Source organism: Meleagris gallopavo, chromosome 1 (assembly GCF_905368555.1).
Source record: "Meleagris gallopavo chromosome 1, MGAL_WU_HG_1.1, whole genome shotgun sequence".
Classification (NCBI taxonomy): domain Eukaryota; kingdom Metazoa; phylum Chordata; class Aves; order Galliformes; family Phasianidae; genus Meleagris; species Meleagris gallopavo.
In genome coordinates, this window is record NC_139404.1 from 25,724,670 (window position 1) to 25,746,023 (window position 21,354).

Genomic DNA, 21,354 nt, shown 5'->3' on the forward strand with positions numbered 1-21,354 from the left:
GAAAGTCCATCTGCTACCAGCTCACAACACCACATGGAGTTTTAAGATTTCGTACTCTAGGTAGCCTAGCAGTGTTTGTGCAGACACCGGCGGAATAAAAGGCGGGGGGATCGCAACCTCAAAGTGCCAGCCGGGAAACTACCGCTCCTCGGGCTGCCTCACCCGCCCGCCGCAGCTTTGTTCGCCGCGCTTCCCCCTCCCCGCGCGGCGGGCGCGGGCTGCGGGGCCGGCGCTGCCCGGGGCGGGCGCGGGAAGGCGGCGCGGCGGGGGCACGCGGCGGCCCGGGGGCGGCGCGGCGGCGGACGGGCCCGACAATGCGGCGGGCGGCCCCGCGCCCCCGGCCCCGCCGCGGCAGCGCCCGCGGAGCGCGGGCGGAGGGGGAGCCGGCGGAGCGCGAAGTACTTAAAATAACTGCTTCTAATAGCCTTTAATACAGACATTTTGGGTAAGTAATTACAGCAAATTTCACATTTCACCTTCAACCCCTGAGGCTACACCGTTTCTCCGCCTCCTCTGAAATGAACTGAAAGCACTTATTCTTTCGCACCGCGATAGGAACAGTTTAATATTCCGCGTGGCAGCTATTTTTCTTCACTCCGTATTAAAAAAATTTACTCATTAACTCGCGCGGCGGCAGCGCTCGGGCGCTGGAAAGCGGAGGTCCGGGAAGAGCCCGTTCCCTTCGGGAAAAGCGTTCAGACGCGCCGCTCCCGGCGCTCGCTGCGCGGCCGGCTCCGGCCCCGGCTCCGGCGCGGGTTGCGCTGCGCTGCGCTGGGAGCGCACGCCGCCAGGAACACATGCGTTAGCGCAGGAATGAACAAAGCGAGCAAAGCCTGCCATCACATGACGTCTCCTATGTCCAACTCCGGTTCAGGCAGCACCGAGGTGGAAAGAAAAAAAAAAAAAAAAAAAAAAAAAAAGGAGTTTAAATTCGAGTTCGGTGCTCCGTGCAGTCTGTTTGGTGGCTCCCTCCCTTTTGAAAAGATTTTCCGATCTACTTTCTTCATATTTCTATTTTTCCCCAACTGTCCACGCTGTTACCTTTCAGTAAAGAAACTGTGCGTAATGTATACAATGATTCGAATGACTTTATGTACTCCAGAGGAAATAAATGATAGTTTCCATTATCACATCAGTCAAATCACATTTTCGCACAAATCTGTTTACATTCACCGCAATGATAACATAATATGCTCTTCAGCAACACTGCCTCACCAACCTGCGAGGCAGCGTAACAACAATTGACATCACATTTAAAAGCCTGCTTTTACCCACAAAAGTTTGTTAAAAAAAACTTGATGTCTCTGACATTCAAAAATAACGTTATAAATATGCAAATTAATTTTTTTAAGTAAAATATTTGCATCTCCTTTCCTCCTCCAGGCTTTTGAACTTCTGAGGTCAACAAGGACAAACAATACCACTAGTGTCTCTTTGCAAAAAGCTGGGTTTGCTGTCTGCAAGCAATGGTATCATTTCCATAGCAACCCCCTAACTATTAATTTTCAATTAAAGCAGACACAAAGCGGACAGCCTGAGGCTGGCAGACAGTGTCAAGAGCCCATCTCTGTAGGCAACAGTTTCACACAGCTATCAAGCGATAGGTGCCTCTGCCACAAAGCTCTAGCAGAGGGACTTCAAGTTTGGCTGGTTAAAATGACATTAACCTTGAGTTCAGCCCTAAATATTTCCTACCAAGCGTTGATAAAGACAACAAAATACTGACCAAAACCCAAGTCGGAAATAAACTAACAAACGACCATTTCAACTGCATGTACACTACAGCAAAAATGGAACCACAGAAGCGCAGTAATTGGAGGCTGTGCTTCTCGAGGGCCGGGATACCACTGTGTTTGCCAAAGGCTTTTAATCCTCCGAATTCTCATCATCATCGTCATCAGCCCCTAAAACACACTCCGCACTCTTAAATAAAACAGTCCATACACCTACTCTGTTACGCAGATTAGAATTAATTCGAAGGCAGAAATTCCCCACAGATGTCACAACACTGAGCACTGTTCTGTAATTAAACAAATAATGTATTTTCAGGTGTGGAGGCATTACGTAATCTCTCTCCGCCTTTCACCTGCCATCTTCTCACCACAACACAACTGGCGATGCCGTCCAGTGCAAGTTTCCTGCTTGGAACACCAGCATTCGGAGCAGCTCTACGTTAATGATCCAGATGTACACCTGGAGCTTTTGGTATTCATCCCTATCTCTTCTTCACAAAATCCTTCCTGGCCCAACAGAAAACTAAGAAGACATTTCCCAGTCTCCTCTCCCAGCACCAAGGCTGTCATTAAATTGTTTGGTTTTGTTTGTTTGTTTGTTTTTCTTTAAATCTCCATCCCTCCCTAATTGGGGCAGGTGGGCCCCTGCATGCACATACAGACCTGTAAAACCACCGGTCCTGTGCAGTCACATAGGTAGTCTAGACCTACAGCTGCTACTGAATGGGATTTTTCACTCCAGGGTGCAGAGAAAAACCCGCTGGCAGTGACAGGTATTATGTCACAGCCTGTTTTCTACCAAACAAAAGATGACAGGCAATGCAAACTGTTTTTCAGATGACAAGTTCCCATCAAATGCGTTGCTCTAATTCTGTACCCTTCCTGCCCTTTTGCCTCCAGAAACAATTATGCAAAAGAACATATAACAGGTCAGGATCCCCCCAAACTCGATATGATCACAGTTGTAATCCTCTGGACAACTGTCAGCTCTTGCAACAGTTGGATGCTATCTAGTACTGCATGATCTTTAAGCAAACCTCACACTGAAAAGCTGACGAACTGATTTAATAACAGTCCTGAGCACCAGAAGGAACTAAAGGGAAGAGATGCGAACAGAACGCATCATCAAGTCACAAATTCCAAGATGTGTGGACAGTATTTAGGAAATCCCCATATTGATTTAAATACTGAAAACTAGAAGTCATAGGCTTAACCTTGCAGAAACTTTACACTCACGAGAGTACAGACTTCTTCAGTAAGAGTTGTTGGCAGGAGCACAGTCATGGGTTTACAGAACAGCTACCAGGTGTAAATTGTACAACTTCACATGATACAATATATTGGATCACAGAATACACATTATCATATTTAATCATAAAAAAAAAATAATCTGAAGTATAATTTTGTCACTTATTCCCTAACATACAAATGCTACTGCCTATGTTTACACTACCAGGGTCAGACAGTTAGGTATCAGAATTGCACTGTTCCTGTTCAAGCTGTATGGTAATAAAGGATATGTAACAAGGATAATCAAATTAAAGAAGAAGGAGTGAACAACTTTCAAGCAGGCCCTCCAAATTTCTACTGTTCGAAGTAAAGCTTGTTTAGCAAGCTTTCTTTCCCCAGTGTACTCAGTTAACAGCAATTAGCATTGGCAGCAATTGCACGTGTGTATAGAGAAGAGGCAGGACCAATTGCCTGGTCCCTGGAAGCTACGTATCAATTCTCAGTTTTCCAACACCACTGCCTTTTGTTTGCTGCATGCAGACAAGAGCTGAGCATGACAGCCACAGGTGCTAGCTAGAGGTGGAGTTTTGCCATTCTTAGGACATTGTGACTGGCAGCCCAAAACTTACTGAGCGAACGAAGCTCACTCTGCAACACAGATGGATTTCCCGCTGCTGCCATCCCACTGGGGTAATTCAGGAGCATACTGCAAAAATGTGTGGTGATTCAGCCCCATGCCTGCGATATCTTTGAGGACAATGCCATGAGGCGGCCCCAGGCCCGCAGCAGTGTGTGAGGCCTGGCACACGTACACACAGCTCGGGGCTGGGCTGCCTCAGCCACCACATCTGCAATTTATGCAGCTTGGCCTGCAGCTCCTTTGCACTCGAGGTGACCACAAGAGACAAAGTACAGTAATTATTTTTCATTCATTTTCCGTTCAAAGTGCCCTAAATATTGAGAGGATTGGACCACAGATCAGCAGCGAGAGGTCTTAGAGTGCGATGACAGTGGTGTGAGTTGTGTCCCTTTCAGCATGGTGCTGGAACACGTGAGGGCAAGCAAGGGCACAAGACTCATCTTGAAGGATTGTCCTGGGTCAGTCTGGCTGGAGTGGATCCAGAGGTGAACAGTCCTGTCTTGCTGCGCTTCCTGGAGAGAATAAACTTCAGGAGAAAGCCTGGCTCCAAATGGAAACAAAGAAAGACGTAAGGGGACCACAGGCACCAGCAGGGGACAGGCTAAGCCAAGCAGCCGGTACACATCACACATGAAACTCACGTGCACAGGTTGTACTCAAACTGTCTTTCACTTTATGAATGACAAAAATAAAGTCTATGATTCCCTGTGATGGTTATGGTTGATTCCACTCAAAACCCAAACACCTCAATTGTTAATGTTATGTCAATTCTTACTGTTTTTTCTCTGTCAGAAGATTAACAAACTGTATTACCAACATCTTTGTGGAAACTTATATGACTTTAACACTTACTCTACATCACTTTATTGCTGCTGAAAAAAAAGCCAGTAAAAATGGTTAACTGCCTGACCATTCTAAAATTACCTGCTGCAGATAGAAAGCTTGTTACCTATGTATGAGGGCTGGTTGCTCCGAAAGTAATGTCTCCTATTTTATTATGTTGGTCCACGACATCAGAAGTGGATGTTGGTGGCAGGCAGTAGAGATTGAACCTTCCCACAAACATTCCATTTCATTTTGTTGCCACGCAACAGATGGCAGCAGAGGGGCAGTCTGACAAAATGAGGTCTGACATGGAAGTGCATTTGAAGTAGAGGCGTGTTACTGAATTCCCCCATGAGGAAAAAATGGCACTCATTGACATTCATCAATGCTTGCTGAACATATGGAGACCAAAGAGTGGAGGTGAGTACAGTGAAGTGGTGCATTTCAGCAGTGTCGACAGTGACAGTGGTCACCTCCGCTGGTGCAGATTTGAAGAGCACAGCATACAGGCTCTCGTTCATTGTTGATGAAAACGACTGTTAAAAAATATTGTTTTTTAGTTGGGAATTTGCTTTATCAAATAGTGTTACTGTACTCTTTGTATCAGCTGTAGGTTCCATGGAAATAAATAGGAGGCATTACTTTTGGAGTGACCTATATTCAAGATAGTTCACATTTTGTTTCAAATAGAAAAATGCCATGACAGTGCAACATACAAGCAGTCAGGACCCAACAGGTTAATAACAGATTTCACTTATAGCATGTGACCAGGGATACAATATTAAAAACAGTAAAGTGGACAGATATATTCCTTAAAGCTCTGTTTGCAATAAATTAAAAATAAAAATAAAATTAAAAAAAAAAAAAGTCCCGATCCTGGTTATTCTTGAAACTTGGAGAGGTTTTGATGATAAAACAAACTAAAATAGATTTGAGGGTGGGGATCTACATCTCTACTTTACTTCTTTTTTCTCCCAATGCTAGAGACCAGTGTGTGATTACCACCAGGAACCTACGATGTCTGTGGAACTAGAGATGCTACTGGAAAGAAAACTGAGTTTCATTTCCATATTTAAAATTCACTTGGGTAGATGATCCATTGCTCTTGCTCACAAATATTTATCACCAATATTTTGTTCATCAAAAGTCATGTTAATATAGCCACATCATTTTCAAGTAGGAAACTTACAATAAGCACTTGAGACTCAAGGTTTATTTTAGCAAATTAAAGAAGATCTGAATAATACAAGCCATTTAGAAAGATATTACTCAATGGCAACCAAATAGCCTACACTTTTCAGAGCTGAAAAGAGAACTTAAAAATTCTCAGTCATATACACAAGATGTAAAAGAATCCTGAAGGATAGGTGAAACCCTGCCCCTGAAAGCACAGTTTAGATTATCACTGACAAGTCAGTTTTTCAAATATTAACTCACATACCATCTGCCTTACTGAGTCTGGTTAACCTTACCATTTCAACAGAAAGACTGAGAAATGAACAGATTTCTTTCGCCTCTGTTAGATCGTTGCAACTAGTGATCAGCTATGAAAGCTAATCTTAACTTCAGGTTGTTGTAAGAGCATGCCAGAGCTCACTGCAAGGAAGAGTAAATTATTGAGAAAACCTATTTTCACCAAAAAAACCCTAACACCACCACTAAAACAATTCCTCTATCCTGAATTATTAAAAGATTCTCAAAATTGAACAAAATAGCAGATACTTCTTGCCTTCACAGCAGCCAACTTGGGCAGGAAAGGCAGTGCCAACTCAAAGACTCTGGTTATATACACACTCCTGTCTTCTGAAAAGCCAGAACATCTGACAGGACAGGAAAATAAGAGTTATTTCTCATTTTTGGTAGCCACAGAAGGATGGGAAGATTAATGTGCTTCACAGCTGCTAGGTAGAAGCCAACCAAAGATGGGGAATCCCAAGAGTGGCAACAGGGACATTGACTGCTTCAACCCCAGCCCTTACCTTGCTTGCCAAGGGCATGCCTAAGGGGTGCACTGTGTCCTTCTCAACACTCCCATCATTTTAATGTTGGTCAGACTTGCACAGTTGTTTTTTTGGGTTGTTTTTTTTTTTTTTTTTTTTTTCATGTATCCTTCCCCGATGATTTAGTAGCAGTATTACTAGTTCCTTCCAGTGGTAGTTACGTACTTCTCTTCCCTCATGATGTTCATGACGAAACGTATTCACTGTCACCAAATCAAAACAAATATTTTTTTGAAGATCTCACTCAACCAAAAGTTTTGTCAACTGCTCACATCCAAACTATCTTGGTTCCCTCTCCTTCACCAAGACTTGCAGCAGCCTCCTTTGCTTGTCTATTCCTGACTTCATTTGTCCCAGCTGCATGTTCCTGGTCAAAGTTTCAGTTCACAGATTTTGATTTGTTCTTTCTGCATTTTTTTTGGCTCTGACCTGGAAGCCCAGGGACTAGCAAAGCAATTTTCCATCCTGAATGAGGACTGAAAAGGAAGACTTGGAGACATGGATGTTTCAGCTCTAGAGATTTCAAACAGTTCCACCTACCAAATCCCAGAACTCCTCACTCTTCCCTGTCACTTCTCAGATTCATTTACTTGCACATGTATCTTCAAAATAGCTAGGTTCCAAATGTAAAAGCCTTTTAGACTGAAGAAGAAATTTCTGATATATTTAAATAACAAGCCCACTCTAATGCCTGTGTAAGAAAATTGCTATTTTAGTGAGGCCCACATAAACAATGGTTTGAGCTCCCTCTGCAGGCTCCACGTCTGTAATTAATGAAGAAATCTTTTTCCCACGGCCATGCAGTCATAAACGAATAATGATGATGTGCAGAAACAAAAATGTTTTGACAGGATTTGGCACGAGAGTAGTCGAAATTATCATTGATGTTGTTCCTTAAATGAGACATTTGGGGCAAATTCTGGCCTAGTATAAACAGGTGCACACCACTGCAGCAAAAAGAGTGCCAGACACTCCGCTTAGAAATGGGTTTCGTTAATTTTGTGTTAGTTGGATGGCAACTTGAATAAATAATGATAACTAACTGCAAGAGCTAGTATACCTGGAGAAAGCATTAGAATAAAAGAGCACTACCAAGACAGAATGGCAGAAAGAGATATTTAAAAGATTAACTTTAAACTTTAACTAGTAAAGCAGATTATGCTACTGCACCAGGCTTACACTGATTTAGTGGTACAGAGTATATGGAGTGTTGGAAGCATTAAACTTACAAACAGAGAATTCTATCCCAAGTATCACCAGATCTGCATACTTGGAAGCTAATTCAGTTCTACATTTCATTGGAGCCACTATTTAATGGGATTTTATATAGGATTAGGCAGAAGTGTGGATTTCCTTGACGTTTCGGGTCCAGTCATTAAAAAGAAACCTTTTTCAAGCTGATAGCCTTATTTTTTTTCCTTTTAACATTAGAGGAAAAAAAAAAACAGTGTTTACAGACAAAATGCAATGTTGGAAAAAGCTATGCAGATCACACAGTGATAAGAATGTAAATGAGAGAAAATGTATTCCATAAACAAAGCTACACAATAATGTTTAATTGAAATATGCAACTGTATTTAGTAGCTATCCAACCTAAGCTTCCATTGTATTTCAGTTCTGTTCTAGTTCTGGCTGCAGTCTCAGGTGTGAAGCCCACAAGAACAGTATGTAACAATGCAGCCTTTAATAGCCACAGACATCAAAAATACCAAACATACAAAAATAGCAGAAAACATGGCACTATCTGAAGATGCAGCGGCTATCTTTCACAGTGAACAAAAGTGAAAAAAGTAAGATTTTGACTAGACTGAACTTAGATGTTTCTTGTAGAAGACACTGTTTCACATTTCTCATTAATCACTTGTAATTGATATTCAGCCAACTGTTTATGTGTCATATTAGCCTCCTTTCCTATTCCTATTCTTACATCTTTGAGGCCTGTGCATGTTAACACTTTCAGATAATTGCCCTATTTCTGTACTGCAGCCTCTTAAGAGGTCTGACTGCATCACACTGTGGAGACATCTATAATTTCTGGCATGCAGAAGAGCTCTCCCTTCACTGAAGCGGCTACACTCTGCTCATCAGCCTCTACACAACTAGGACGATATTTCTCCAGCATGTTTTTTTTTTTTAATTTGTTGGCATGAGCTGTGTGAAAACCAGCTGACAGCCAGATACTACAGATGCTTTCCAGAAAACATGGCTTGGGCTAACACCATTTAAAATCTGTTATCAGCCCAGGCAACAGAATGGAGTGCACGGAACACATTCACGGATGGTACCAAACTGAGGTGATGGAGGGGATGTGGAAGCTGCCTTTCAGAGGGAGCTCAATAGGCCAGAGGAGTGAGGTGAAGAATCTCATCCAGAAGCTCACCAATGTCAAATGTGAAGTATTGCAACCAGGCAGGAACTGCGCTATGCTAGATGTGAGATGTGAACAGGATACACAGCAGCTTTTCAGAACAGGATATACATCCCATATATTAGCCAAGAAAACTTGGTGCAGTAGAGTTACGCTGAAGCTTCATCAGTAAGTGCCATGCCTTCGTGGGTCTGCAATGTGAGATGCAGATCAAATTGTTCATAGCTCATGTGGGTATCATTGCCTAAGCTTCAGCAACACTGTTGAGGTAACTCCTCATTCTTACACTGTCTGTTGCGATGAACTGCAGCATCTGTTCCAAACAGCTTTAGATATGGTTTAAAAAAATTTTCCACATTTAATTTATAGTCAAATTACATGTGTATATTAAGTCTTTTGAATCATCATTTAAAACATCTTTCTGCCTGAAACTCATCATGTTTGTTTTGGCTAACTAAGGTTCAGGCTTAAATGGAATATATTACCTGTAGTAAATCATAGTAACAAATTGCGTAGCTTTACATTACAGTTACAAATTCATGAACCATTAGTTACCGACCCGGTGATCTGATAACCTGCTTATAATAGCACCCACATTTGGTAAAGCATTTTTCATCAGCAAGTCAGTATCACTATCCCCATTTTTTAACATGAAAAAACTGAGGCATAAGATAAGGAACTGACTGGACCAAGGTCACGTAACAGGCTTGCAGCAGAGGCAGGAATAAAAACAGGGTGGCCTAAGACCTAGAGCAGTGTGCCTCACTGTCATTTCCTCACCCCAATGTATCTTTTGTCTAGGTTCCAGCAATTCAATTTACCCTCTCTTGTGTATATTAACTGTTTTGAGGGAAAAATATTCTAATTTTCTGGTTCTGTGACTGTTGCATCCACTGTGGTCTTTATGGGTACTCAAGAAAGCACTGTTGATAGCTAAAATATAAAATAAAGGATATGGCATATGAGATTAGATATAGACTTTCTAAGATTAATTTAATGGTGACAGAATCATGACTTCCTTATCCCTACACAGACAGTTACTGTGTGCTGAAAGCTTTTCTTACTCTTTTAGCACTGTTAGTGGTGACAACTCTAACCAATTAGTATCTTCTTTGGACTTCACTAAAATGCTGTGAGGAAATACTCGGGATAATTCATTAAATAAGAGCAGACATGTCAAAGGGATCTAGGATTCACCGAGTTCCGTACCTTACCATATTGTTATTTATAGTCCTTCTAACCATACTCATTTATTTGGGGGTTTGTCTTCACAAAATACTTAGCCAAAAGCTATAACAAATCGCTAGGGTTTTTTTGTTTTGTTTTGTTTTTTTCCTCATTTTGCTCAACAGATCTGTAATTCTATCAAGAAAATAATTACATTTATTTGACAGAAAAGATGACAAATTCTTCAAACACGGAAGCCACTTAGAATCTAGAGCATCTCACTTGGAAGTCTAGAGGCATGACTACCCTCTGCAGTTAAATATAACACAAGCCATCAGCATTCAAGCTAGCTGTGGAACGGAACTCAGAAACTCAGCAGGGCTTTTCAGCATTAATACCAAAATGAGCGTCTCTGCACAGACATGCAGCTGTGCTATGGAGAAGTACTTGTGTGGATCAGTACTAGCTCAGGTAGAATGAGCATGTACTACATCACCTTCCATTGTACAACACAAACACATTGAAAGCAACTTGAAAGACAGCCTTGGTTCCCACAGACAAGTTGCAAAACAGCAATTAAGTGCTTGAAATACCAGGTGGCACTGAAGCCTCTAAGTCTATGAAAGTATTCCAAAGCTTTGCCTCCCTGGATGAAAAGACGTCACTTAAGTGCCAGAAGTTCTGCTACTGCATATACTGAGAGGCACCACTGTGATATCCCCACATGCTGAAGGCAGTTAGTGATTCACAAATTTGCACATAGGGCCCTTCAGAGCTCCAAAGCTTGCAGGGATTATGCCTAGCAGCCATGAGAACAGTGCACTGAGCACAAAGCACAGCAGCACAGGTACACTTCCTCAAAAGCACAATGAGGTGAGGAGTGAAAACAGGTGAAAAAGCTGCAAGCTCTACAGTAAATGCTCCGCGCTCCGGCAAAGTGGCAGCTACAGCATGGTAAACAAAATGTTACTGAACATCTAAGTCACTATATAGCTTCTGGTGGCTCATCCCCTCCTATGATCTGATTCAGCAAGGTACTCCAATTGTGTTCACAACTTTTACTTTCCAAGTATCCCACCAGCTTCACTAGGAAAAGCAAGTTCCCTGAAGTTTATCACAATGCTGAACTGAGGACCTATGAATGCCCTTACCTATAACTGATACATAAAACACTCCTTACTTAAAATTTTGGTATACTGGTGCGAAGGTTTCAGTGATTCATTTTTTTTTCATTAATTCATGAAGGATAGATGTATTGCATCTTGCAGATTGAAAAGCAGTTCTGCAACTTTGCAAACATTTTGCAATCAAAATTATCATTTTGACCAAGTTTGACTTCAAAATCAAGTTTGTTTTCTAAATATAAAAGAAAACATGAGAAACACGCTGCTCATCCCACCATAACGTTTAAAAAACTTCACTACAAATACATCCTATTTGTCTTGATTTTTCTGCTCTAATTCTTAATTCATTAGTTAAATATATATATCTAGGAGAGATTAGAAAAGATGCACTGAGGTTCTCTCCACACCTTAGGTGTTTCACCAGTGGTATATCCCTACCAGATCCCCAGTGAGATTGAAAAGGAACACCAAACACAATTTCATAGCTCATGGCTATCTCTTACCAACTGATAAAGACAGTACCAATTCTGCAATATAGAAGATGAGGCACAATAAAAAAATACTGCAATGTAAATGTAAAATGGTCTTGGTTTGATAACAGGGATTCTTTCTTTTTAACCTTTGATTAAATTTAGTAACAGCTCAAAGTTCAGGTTGACGTCGCTCCTTTGAATGTTCATCAGGCTTAGCTCTCCCTAGTTTCTCAACTCCTATGGGTCAAGTAATGATTCGTTCATGATCTCAACGTCACCATTTGCTGCTACTTCCAGGGATTCAGTGGATCCATCTTCACTAAATCAAATACTGCCCAGAAACACTAGAATATGCTCACTAAAATTTTAAATTGTTAAAATTGTTCCTGAAATGCTTTTCACTCATGCCAACTAGCATTCTTCTAGAAAATATGCAGACACAGCTCAGAAGTGAGAACATTTCAGGAACCATTCCAAATAAACAGGTGGATCTCACCACAAATTGCTTTGGAAGCTCAGAGAATTCACAACATAAACATCAGCTGTTCTGTGTAGCAGGAATGATCCTGAAGATGTCTTATTTTACAGTCTAGAAACAGCTTCACAGTCCAGTTGCAGTGGGAGCCCAGTGAAACCACAGTTAATCCCAGTGATTGTTTTGTTGCTTCACACATACACACACACACACACACACACACAAAAAAGACCCAAACCGAAAAAACAAAACAAACCCACTAGACATATACAGCTGCAAGCAAAGTAAGAACCATTCACACATATTTCCTTCCTTGAGATTCTCCAAGGTCCTTCAGCTGTCCTTGGGTTCTAAACTTTCTCAGTGCTCTCTACCTCCTCAGAAAGGTGGTCATGGGTATCTTACTTTTCTGCAAGTGATATCCCATTGATCTAAGTCACTCTCTTTTGGTAACATAGCAAAAACTATTTTTCTTAAGCCTAATCAGTTATCCTGCTTTTGTCACAGAACTTTACGTTAACCAATGACCAAGCAGTTGGTAGAACATGGACTTTGCCACATTTTGGAAGACCAAAGGAAGAGTCATACCCACAACACCCCCACCCAATTGTACAGAGATTGGATCTCTATCCTTCTTTTCTAATTCTGGCTAATCTGAGTTTCTTATATAGGAAGAGCAAGTTGAAGCTCCACCTGAACATCCCTGATCATAGTATATGTTGAAGAAACATTTTTGAGAAGTTTTTGAATCAAACCTACTTTATTTCAAAATTTATGATGGAAAGCATCATGAGCCTAGAAGTTTTCTGGTCTTCCACTCTGGTTTTTAAGGCGTGAGAGAAAAGATTATCCCTTCTGAGCTAAGCATTCACTGCAATGGATTTTTCACCTGTTTTTAACAGTAATTTATCTAATTGTTCTGAATTATGCTACAGTGCATAACGCTAAACTGCATTTCTGTCATGGCTGCATTACAATTTCAGATATTTTATTACACAATCTACGATGACGTTTTCCTTACTGTATTCATCCTCCTAGAACAATGCAAAAATGGCTACAACAAAGTAAATCTGATTTTCATATTATGCCTGCTTAGGATATAGAGACAATAACATTAATACAGTAATTACTAGTGCTTGCTCAGTCAATATGTTATGATGTACTGAATTCTTTGTGTCACGGGGCTCAATTACTTAGATTTGGCAGTCAGATGAAATCATAAGACATAAAAAACAAACTAATCAAACATAAACATGATCCCAAATTTTTATTGACTGCACTTATCCACTGTTAGGGCCGGAATGCTATTCAGAGGAGAAAGGTAGAGACATTGCTGGAGAAGAATAGAAAAGAGATGTCTTTCTCACTTTGAGCTAAACCAGTAAAAGTCTGGTGAGAGAATGCTGTTTAAGCCCTATTTTCTTTGCATGAGTGAATACATTTTAAAGGAATTACTGGCTTTGAGTGGTAATATAGATATTTACATGCAAAATTGTATTTGAGATATGATATTTAAGCATATGGAACATAGTAGCATCTTTGTTAATCAGGTACGAGATGCATAAAACACATACAAGAGAACCTGGACTGGTATTATGTCAACACCATAGTGGACATTTTGTTGTAAAAAATGGTTCCTAAATGTTACTAATATTTGATCAAACATTCCATTCTAAAAATTATGCACTGATTTCACTGACTGTTATATACTCACAAAATTCTTGTATTTCTGTAGCAATCCAGAAAGTTGCGTGTCACTATCACCTTGAAATAAATTGCCAGATTCAACAGCAAAAAACAGTTTAATTTAAGAGCAGAAGGGGCAGCCTTCCTGCAACTAGTCCTTTTTTTACCCATTATCTCAACAGATGCCTCAAGTGGAGGCTTAGCAGAAGGTGGCACAAACAGCTCCTTGTTGTAGCATCTCCTTCTTTTCCCCTGAAGATAATCAAGGACAAGGTGGCGCGAGATAATTAGCTACAAGTATCATTAGCTGCCTGAATCGTCTCCATGACTGATACGGAGCTCCTGCAGGCAGCCCTGGCTTACAGTTGGTGACTCCCAGGGAAGGTATTTCAACACAAGAAAGAGGCCCTACAAGAGGGAAGATGTGTATGCATATCAATGATTACTCTTGCCCTGCTGATAAGAGAACTCAGTATTTCCCTCTCCTTACTTCTGGGGTAAAGCAGCTCACCCTAGGAATAGCAGATTGCTGCTTTGACCTCTGCGTTTTGCTTTCGGGAGAATCATCAAATAGCACCGTTGTCTCAAAAAGCTTCCGTTTATTACCACTGGAGAAAATGTGTATATTTTAAAGTGGATAGGTAGGGAGCTCCTTGTATCGATGGAAGTAAATAATTTGACTTTATTTATGTATAATAGCATTTATAGATAAAGCACTATATTGAACATGGAAAAATCTGAATTTTGCCCACCTGGCTTATATAAATGGAATATTTTACTATATTTATGTCAGTGCCTGTTTTAAAACTGTAAAATATAAATATAGAGGCCAGCTCTTAATTCCCTTAGGTATTTCCAGAAAATGCTCTATACTCAAAGAACTCAAAACTCCTGAAAATTTCATATAAACTTGAAATCAAGAGCTTACAGTTAGACAAAGAAGTCTAAAAATTAATCTTAGTAATTCACTGCCTCCATTTACGTATCTTTAAAAGGAAAACTACAGAGCAGTTTATAGAGCAAATTCATTTTCTTGGATGAGAAGCACTACAAGTACTAGCTGTTCTTATTTACTACCATTTTACAAAGAAAATCTTTGCAAATAATAACTTTTTTGTTTGTTTGTTTGTTTTTGTTTTTATGCAGTTTCTCATTTCCAACTAGGGAAACACTGACAATATAACCAATTTTATATCTAAAAACAGTCAATTTCACCAGAGAAATTTCAGAATGCATGGAATTATGGTAGAACAGAATTTTACAGGTGTCCACGAAATATAACGACACCTTAATAATGACATCTTTTGTTTTGCACATCTAATTTCCATGCAGGTTACACATATAAGAATATGTAATTAATCTTGATGCGAAACCATGAAAGTTGCCAATACTTATCAGGATGTGAAAACCTAGAAACCACTGTTGTTACAATGAAGAATATGGCACACATAATTTCACTACATTTACTTTAATCCATTAATACTACTACATCTTACCAGTAGGCAGCACTGTTACATCTTTTTAGATGTTAGCAATGTTAATGACATACAGTGCCATCTGCAACTTTCTACATAATATCTGACCTTTACTTCCATTCAACCCTCATTATTTTTTCTTCACGCAGTGTTTCTATCTCCCAGATTTTATTTCATAAAAGAAAATAAGATGAAAATCAAAATCCTCGACTATTTTTTAAGCACATCAAAAATGGGAAATGGATATTGGAATGGTATATTGGATTGAATTAATCAATTACCATAACTGTCACTATTTAAAATGTGACAATATCTACATCAAATGATGAATTACCTTAGGCAAGTATTTCAGCAGGAGAAATGATCCATTTTAGTATTGATTAGATCATTTAGATCTTAAAGATATTAAAATAAGAAATTGATAGAATAAACAAATAATAGTCGATCTTGAAAACCCTTGTTTGAACGAACAGCACATGAGCCTTCAAGTATGACAGTCATATCTTAAATTGCACTGTTCTTCTCAAAGACTTAAAACTGTAAAATCCTGAACAAATGAGTATTGTAAGAAGAATAATCTGTCATTCTGACTTTTTTAAAGATAGCCAAGCCATTGGTTAAGCTATCTTTAGCTTATTTTACAAACATGTATAATGCCCTAAATAACTAACAATTTTCAGGTTTTACATTCCATAGAGTTTCTATCATCAACTAATTGGTCCTTGATCCTACACTCACTCAAAATGAAAATTCAATAGGGAGTTCAATAGGATTTTTGGATGTACAAGAAAGGAAGAATTTTGTGCTGAATATACTTGTACCCAGCTGCAAAGGTTATTGGTAGGGGTTAATAAGTATATTTGGAAAGCATAGATAATGAATACTTAAATTAGAATATGTATCTATTTTATATATGTATGTGTTATATAACTATACACACATGCCCCCAGAGGCATATACATATATTTATACAAGTAAAAGTTTAAAAAATAAACAGTAGTCTCTTCACTGGTAAACAAGCTGTACTAGCTTACACATTTTCTCAGTGCTAGACACTATTTTATTTTTTTTTTTTTACTTTCTGTCCTACTTTCAAACCAAAATTATAATTTTGTATTTCATAAAAAGGCACAGAATCATAAAATGGGCCAACATCAAAATATAACAAGGAAGCAAAGATAAATTAGAGGAATTCTTTGGTTCTTTCACTAACTAATCAGAGATATACAGAAAAGGACCTTTTAAGTTTAATGATACCTGCTCATTAAATGATGCTAAACACTAAAATACCACGAACAGCAGGGAATTTCAGTTTACATTAGAGAAAAAAATAAAAGGGTAAAAATGACTGAAGTTGGTCAGTTCAAGCTGATAGGGCACTTCAAATGAATAACAGAAGAATAAAAGAGACACTCTAGGTTAAATTAGGTTCTCCTATGCCTTTTCTTGAAAGTGCTTAACTTCACAAATTTTATTTGAATTAACTAACCTGCCAAAATCAAAGACTTGAATAGGGGTAAAGTTAAACAAGCAACTATACTTCACAGTAAGTTTACCCATTAAACAGCAGATAAAACCTCTGCATAAGAAAAGATGGGGGAAACAGTCTCAGAATGTGCATTTTTTTCCTTCTCTAGGCAGGGAAAATGTCATCTCTTTCATACTTTTAAAGTAAAGCTGTACTTCAGAATAAAATTATTCAGATACAGAATTTAATTCTTCTACTCATTTATTTGCAAGACTCCTGCTTTTCTGAGTTCAACTTAGTTTTCTTTCCCTCCACTTGAAATATGTAATACTCGAGTATTACAATTTCAGTGTGGCATTAAAGGCATTAAACAATCAATTATACTGCATTACTTGACTGATAACTTTTGCAAATACACTGTAAAATATTTAAAGGAGAATCACCATGGTTGGAAAAAAGAACAAAAAAATGAAAAAACAGTTGTAAATTACAAGGCTGCTTCAAATCTTTCTCAAAAATACATTATATTCCCTATGTTAATTTTCTTTGAAGGTGATTAAGTTTATCATTAGAAAGAATAAAATAGGAGAGTGTCATTCTTTGTTTTTTTTTAGTGCTAGCAGCTTTAGAACACTAATAAAAATATTTATTTCAAATATATTCAATCTTATTTGATCTGTTCATAGCACTTCCATATTTTTATGTCCTTCAATTTAAACAAAACAAACACATACCAAAAAAAAAAAAAAAACAACAACAACAACAAAAAAAAACCTTACTAATCATGCATATTTCTCCTAATATCCAATTGCAAGAACTCCCAACCCAGAACTGGATTTTTAGTTTTTAATTTTTTTTAATTTTTATGTGGAACAATAGTTCCACATTTATTTAGTGATTATTAGATAGCATTTTAGCATTTGGAAGAGGGATAGAGTTGAAGAAAGAGGAGAATAAAGAAGCAAAAATACACGTGATTAAATTTGGAGCATAGACAGCCAGCAAGCCTAACTCAGTCAACCAGAGTGTCTCTGTGCCTTCCTGTCCCCCCAGCCCCTTGCTTTCACAGCCAAATGCTTGGCCTGGGGCTGAAACACTGAAATGGGACTCAGGAGTTAAGATTTCAGTTGTTAATAGAAAAACATTTTTGGATTTGAGTTTCAGGGATGATAACTGATTCTGGTCACCAAGCACATCTCAAATTCAGCCCATTAATCTCACTAATTGGAATTCCAACTCACGAGATGTGGATAGTGGATGTCTATGTACCAAAGTATCGTGAGTTTGTTCTCATGGCTTTGAAACACTCCAAATATTGTAAGCATAGCAGAAATACAGACAAATACAATCCCAAAGTAAGAGATATTCTGATATTCAGTTCGGATATTTGTTCTCTTTTGTCACTTTGCTCAGCAGTAGACACGTAAGAGAATCAGATACATGGGGATGAATCCATTCCTCTATCTAGATAAAAGATGTCACCCTTTCAACTTTATTCTCTAAGACAAGGTTGTCAAATTGGAGTGCCACTACACAGAGGAGCTGAGTGATGGGTGCTGTGCCAACCTCAGAAGATACACTATGTTTTTTTAATATGACATAGGTGTAACTGGCAAGATGCAGGAAAACATCACCCATATGGGAGTAAGCTTAACAACTGAACAAAGGTACGTAACAGGCGTAGAATAACAGTATTTGAAAACACCATAGATATGAATATGAGAAAGATTTTGATCTCGAAAAGCTGTGATCAAGTGACAAAAAAAAAAAAAAGGGAATGAGTTAAAATATGTAAATACCATGAGGAAAATTGTGAGATGGGATACATTTTTCCTAATTTCAGATGTTACTTCTGCCTAGTTCTTAAGAAAGTGAATAGTTCTAGTTCCTGTGACAAAAGCCAGGCAAATGCCTTGGCACTTTCAATGAATCTTACAGCATCTATCAAGGAACAATACTTTTTGTGTGCTCAGAAGTTCATAAAGGTGCTCCCACAGTTCAGGGAGAATGATGTCTCCCCATGTTTTCACAAGACAATTAGAACTAGCAAGGAGATCGTAGCTCAAATAGTACCTTCTTCAAAATAAAATGAATACACCCAAGCATCTTCTATTTGTGTGAAACTTCGAAGCAAAGATCTTCCTTAGAGATACTTCTTCTAGTACCATGCATCTGAGAAAGGAGCTGGTGGTACTCTGAACCTGTCTTCTAGTCTATTACAGATAACACTGGAGAGTATTTCATGCTGAAGGCCTAAGTAGAGCATGAAAAATATGAAATTGCATTTCCAGTCTTATTAACTCAGTAGACTGAAAATGGCATGCTATCTTAGAATGAACTTTAGGAGGTTATTGGGTTGGGTTTTCTTTCTTTCAGTGAAAGGGAAGGAATTGATTTGATCTCCTCATGGTCATCAACATCGTGAGGAGAACAATTTTTTAATTAAGGTATGTAAAGTTACAGGAAATAAGCAGCTAGAAAAGATTATCCTTCCTTGTTAGGAAAACTAGCAAAGGATTAGTTATGATTAGTTAGGTTTCATTGACAGTTGCACTTACAACACCGGATACATTGGTTACATTGGAGTTAGCAGCTTATTCATTTATCTAGTAAATACACACAAGAACAACAGGACAACGTTATCTTTGCTCTCATAAATATGTTTACCACACGTGGCTGGAGGCACCAGATGAGTGGCCCCACTGCTGTTGGCACTGTATGAACCACAGCAATGCCACAGAGACACCACCACCAAAGAGCTGATAATCTGATCAAAGACACATTGTGGAATAATTTAAAGATACATTATACTTTCCCTCAGTTGTTCATTTCATTCTAATTGTTTTTGCACCGAGTTTTACAACATATATTTCCTTATCTACCATTCTTCACTAATTCTGTTGCTATTCTTACATGGTGTCATCAATTTTCACTAAAAAAAAAATCTCTGCTAATATAAAAGATGAGCTGGAAAAGCTGGGGATGTTCAGCTCAAGAAGATGGAAGCTTATAAACTAAAAATGCACCCGGTGTGTTCACTTTATGAATGCACAGTCCTTGCATAGTCCATCAAGTGATTAAGTCCAGCTGGTCCCTTGGATAGAACTGAAATGCCCAGGGAAAATTCTCCTTATCTACTCAAGGATTGCAGAAGATGGACAGATCTATCTTAAATGAAGAAGTCCAAGCATACCTTGACAATGATGCTGGATAAGACTAATGTATGTATTTTGAATTAACATTATGCTCCAAAAATAAAAACATTCTTCATCTAAAGTTATTATTAGAATATCTATGCATGCCACTGCATTAGATTTCACAAACATTCACATAATAATCAGACCCTTTATCTGAATATTACATGCCATTCAAGCTCTAATTAATGTCTTTAAATATAATGTAGATATAAGAAAAAAAAACACCAGACCACTGATTAAGTTCATGCTACTTAAAAGCTAAGATGCTCTTTCAAAAAATGATGTTGAAAATATTGCAACAACTGATATACATTTTCAAGATGCTGAGAATTGCTTTTGAGCAGCACTGCATGCACTTAAATATTAAGAATAGGGCGATTACCTGCCACTCAGGCTAATAATTTGCAAAAGTCACTTTGCCCACCTGCCTACCCAAGCATGTTTAAACATTTTAACCAAGTCATGAGAGTCTCCTTTAGAGCCCAACAAATGTACACAGATCAAAACTAGACATGCTGAAATGTCTGCAGTCTACAGCGTATGAAAGAGAAGTTCTATCTGAAGTTAGTCCTGTATCCTTTAATTATTTTACTTCATTACCCTGTTTTTCCTTCTATATATCAGAGGTCTGATCATGCTTCTCTGATTGTTTGTTAATCCTATTATTATTTTATTTCTTCTATGCTGGGTGCATTTCCTTGACTTTCTTTCTCTTTCTTTGCCTAATTTTCTCACATTGGTAAAGAGGATGCATATTAAAATAATAAAATAAAGCATCATCTTAAAATGGACTGGTCAATATGATAGACACCTGAACAACACTAGGAACTGTATTCAGGTTGCATCTCTCTCTTTCCACCATTATTTATTGGTTTCCCAATTATTCTAGAATTATTTAAATTGCTTAAAATCCAGATATTTTTGTAATAGTAGGAAGTCAACAAAATTTTACAAAATCAAAAAAGAGAAGGAAGCATATGCCTTTGTTCTACTATATTTGACAGTGGATTGAAACTGGCCATTTCAATTAAGAATGTATACAATCACCTCCATTTGCTTAGAAGGAAGAGAAAGGTCAAATCTTTGGAAACTAGGAAAAAGTCTAGATCAGGTTATACAGATGCTTTATGATGCTTTTAAAGAACTTTCATCAGAAAGTGGTATTTTACCCTACAGGTAAAAGGAGCAGAGTCTATGGGTTGTCTTTAAAAGCTAGTATTTCTCAACAATTACCTAGAAATTAAATTTGAAATTTCATCACTTTCCATTAAATCTAGAATTAAAAAAAAAAAAAGGCAGTGAGCAGTTCTTCAGCATTTACTTTAATACAATAAAATTTAATATCCAAGTTGCATCTTTCTGATCTATTTTGTGTAGACAAACCCCAATCTTTTTGTTGCCTCAAGTCCAAGCATCCTTAACACATCTGGAAAGTTGAGCAATGACCCATTTTGATTAAAAATCTGTTTAATTATCAGGGAAAGAAAGAAAAA

General features: G+C 38.4%; 1 protein-coding gene and 1 long non-coding RNA gene across 11 annotated transcripts in view; one reads left to right on the forward strand and one right to left on the reverse strand.

The window, feature by feature from the left end:
• FOXP2 (forkhead box P2) overlaps nt 1-21,354 on the reverse strand; it is a 410,750-nt gene that overhangs the window by 202,249 nt on the left and 187,147 nt on the right. The window lies entirely within an intron of this gene.
• Nucleotides 29-2,322, forward strand: LOC109365798 (uncharacterized). Its single transcript, XR_014881902.1, has 2 exons — nt 29-445; nt 2,050-2,322. It is a non-coding gene; the product is annotated as an uncharacterized LOC109365798 (long non-coding RNA).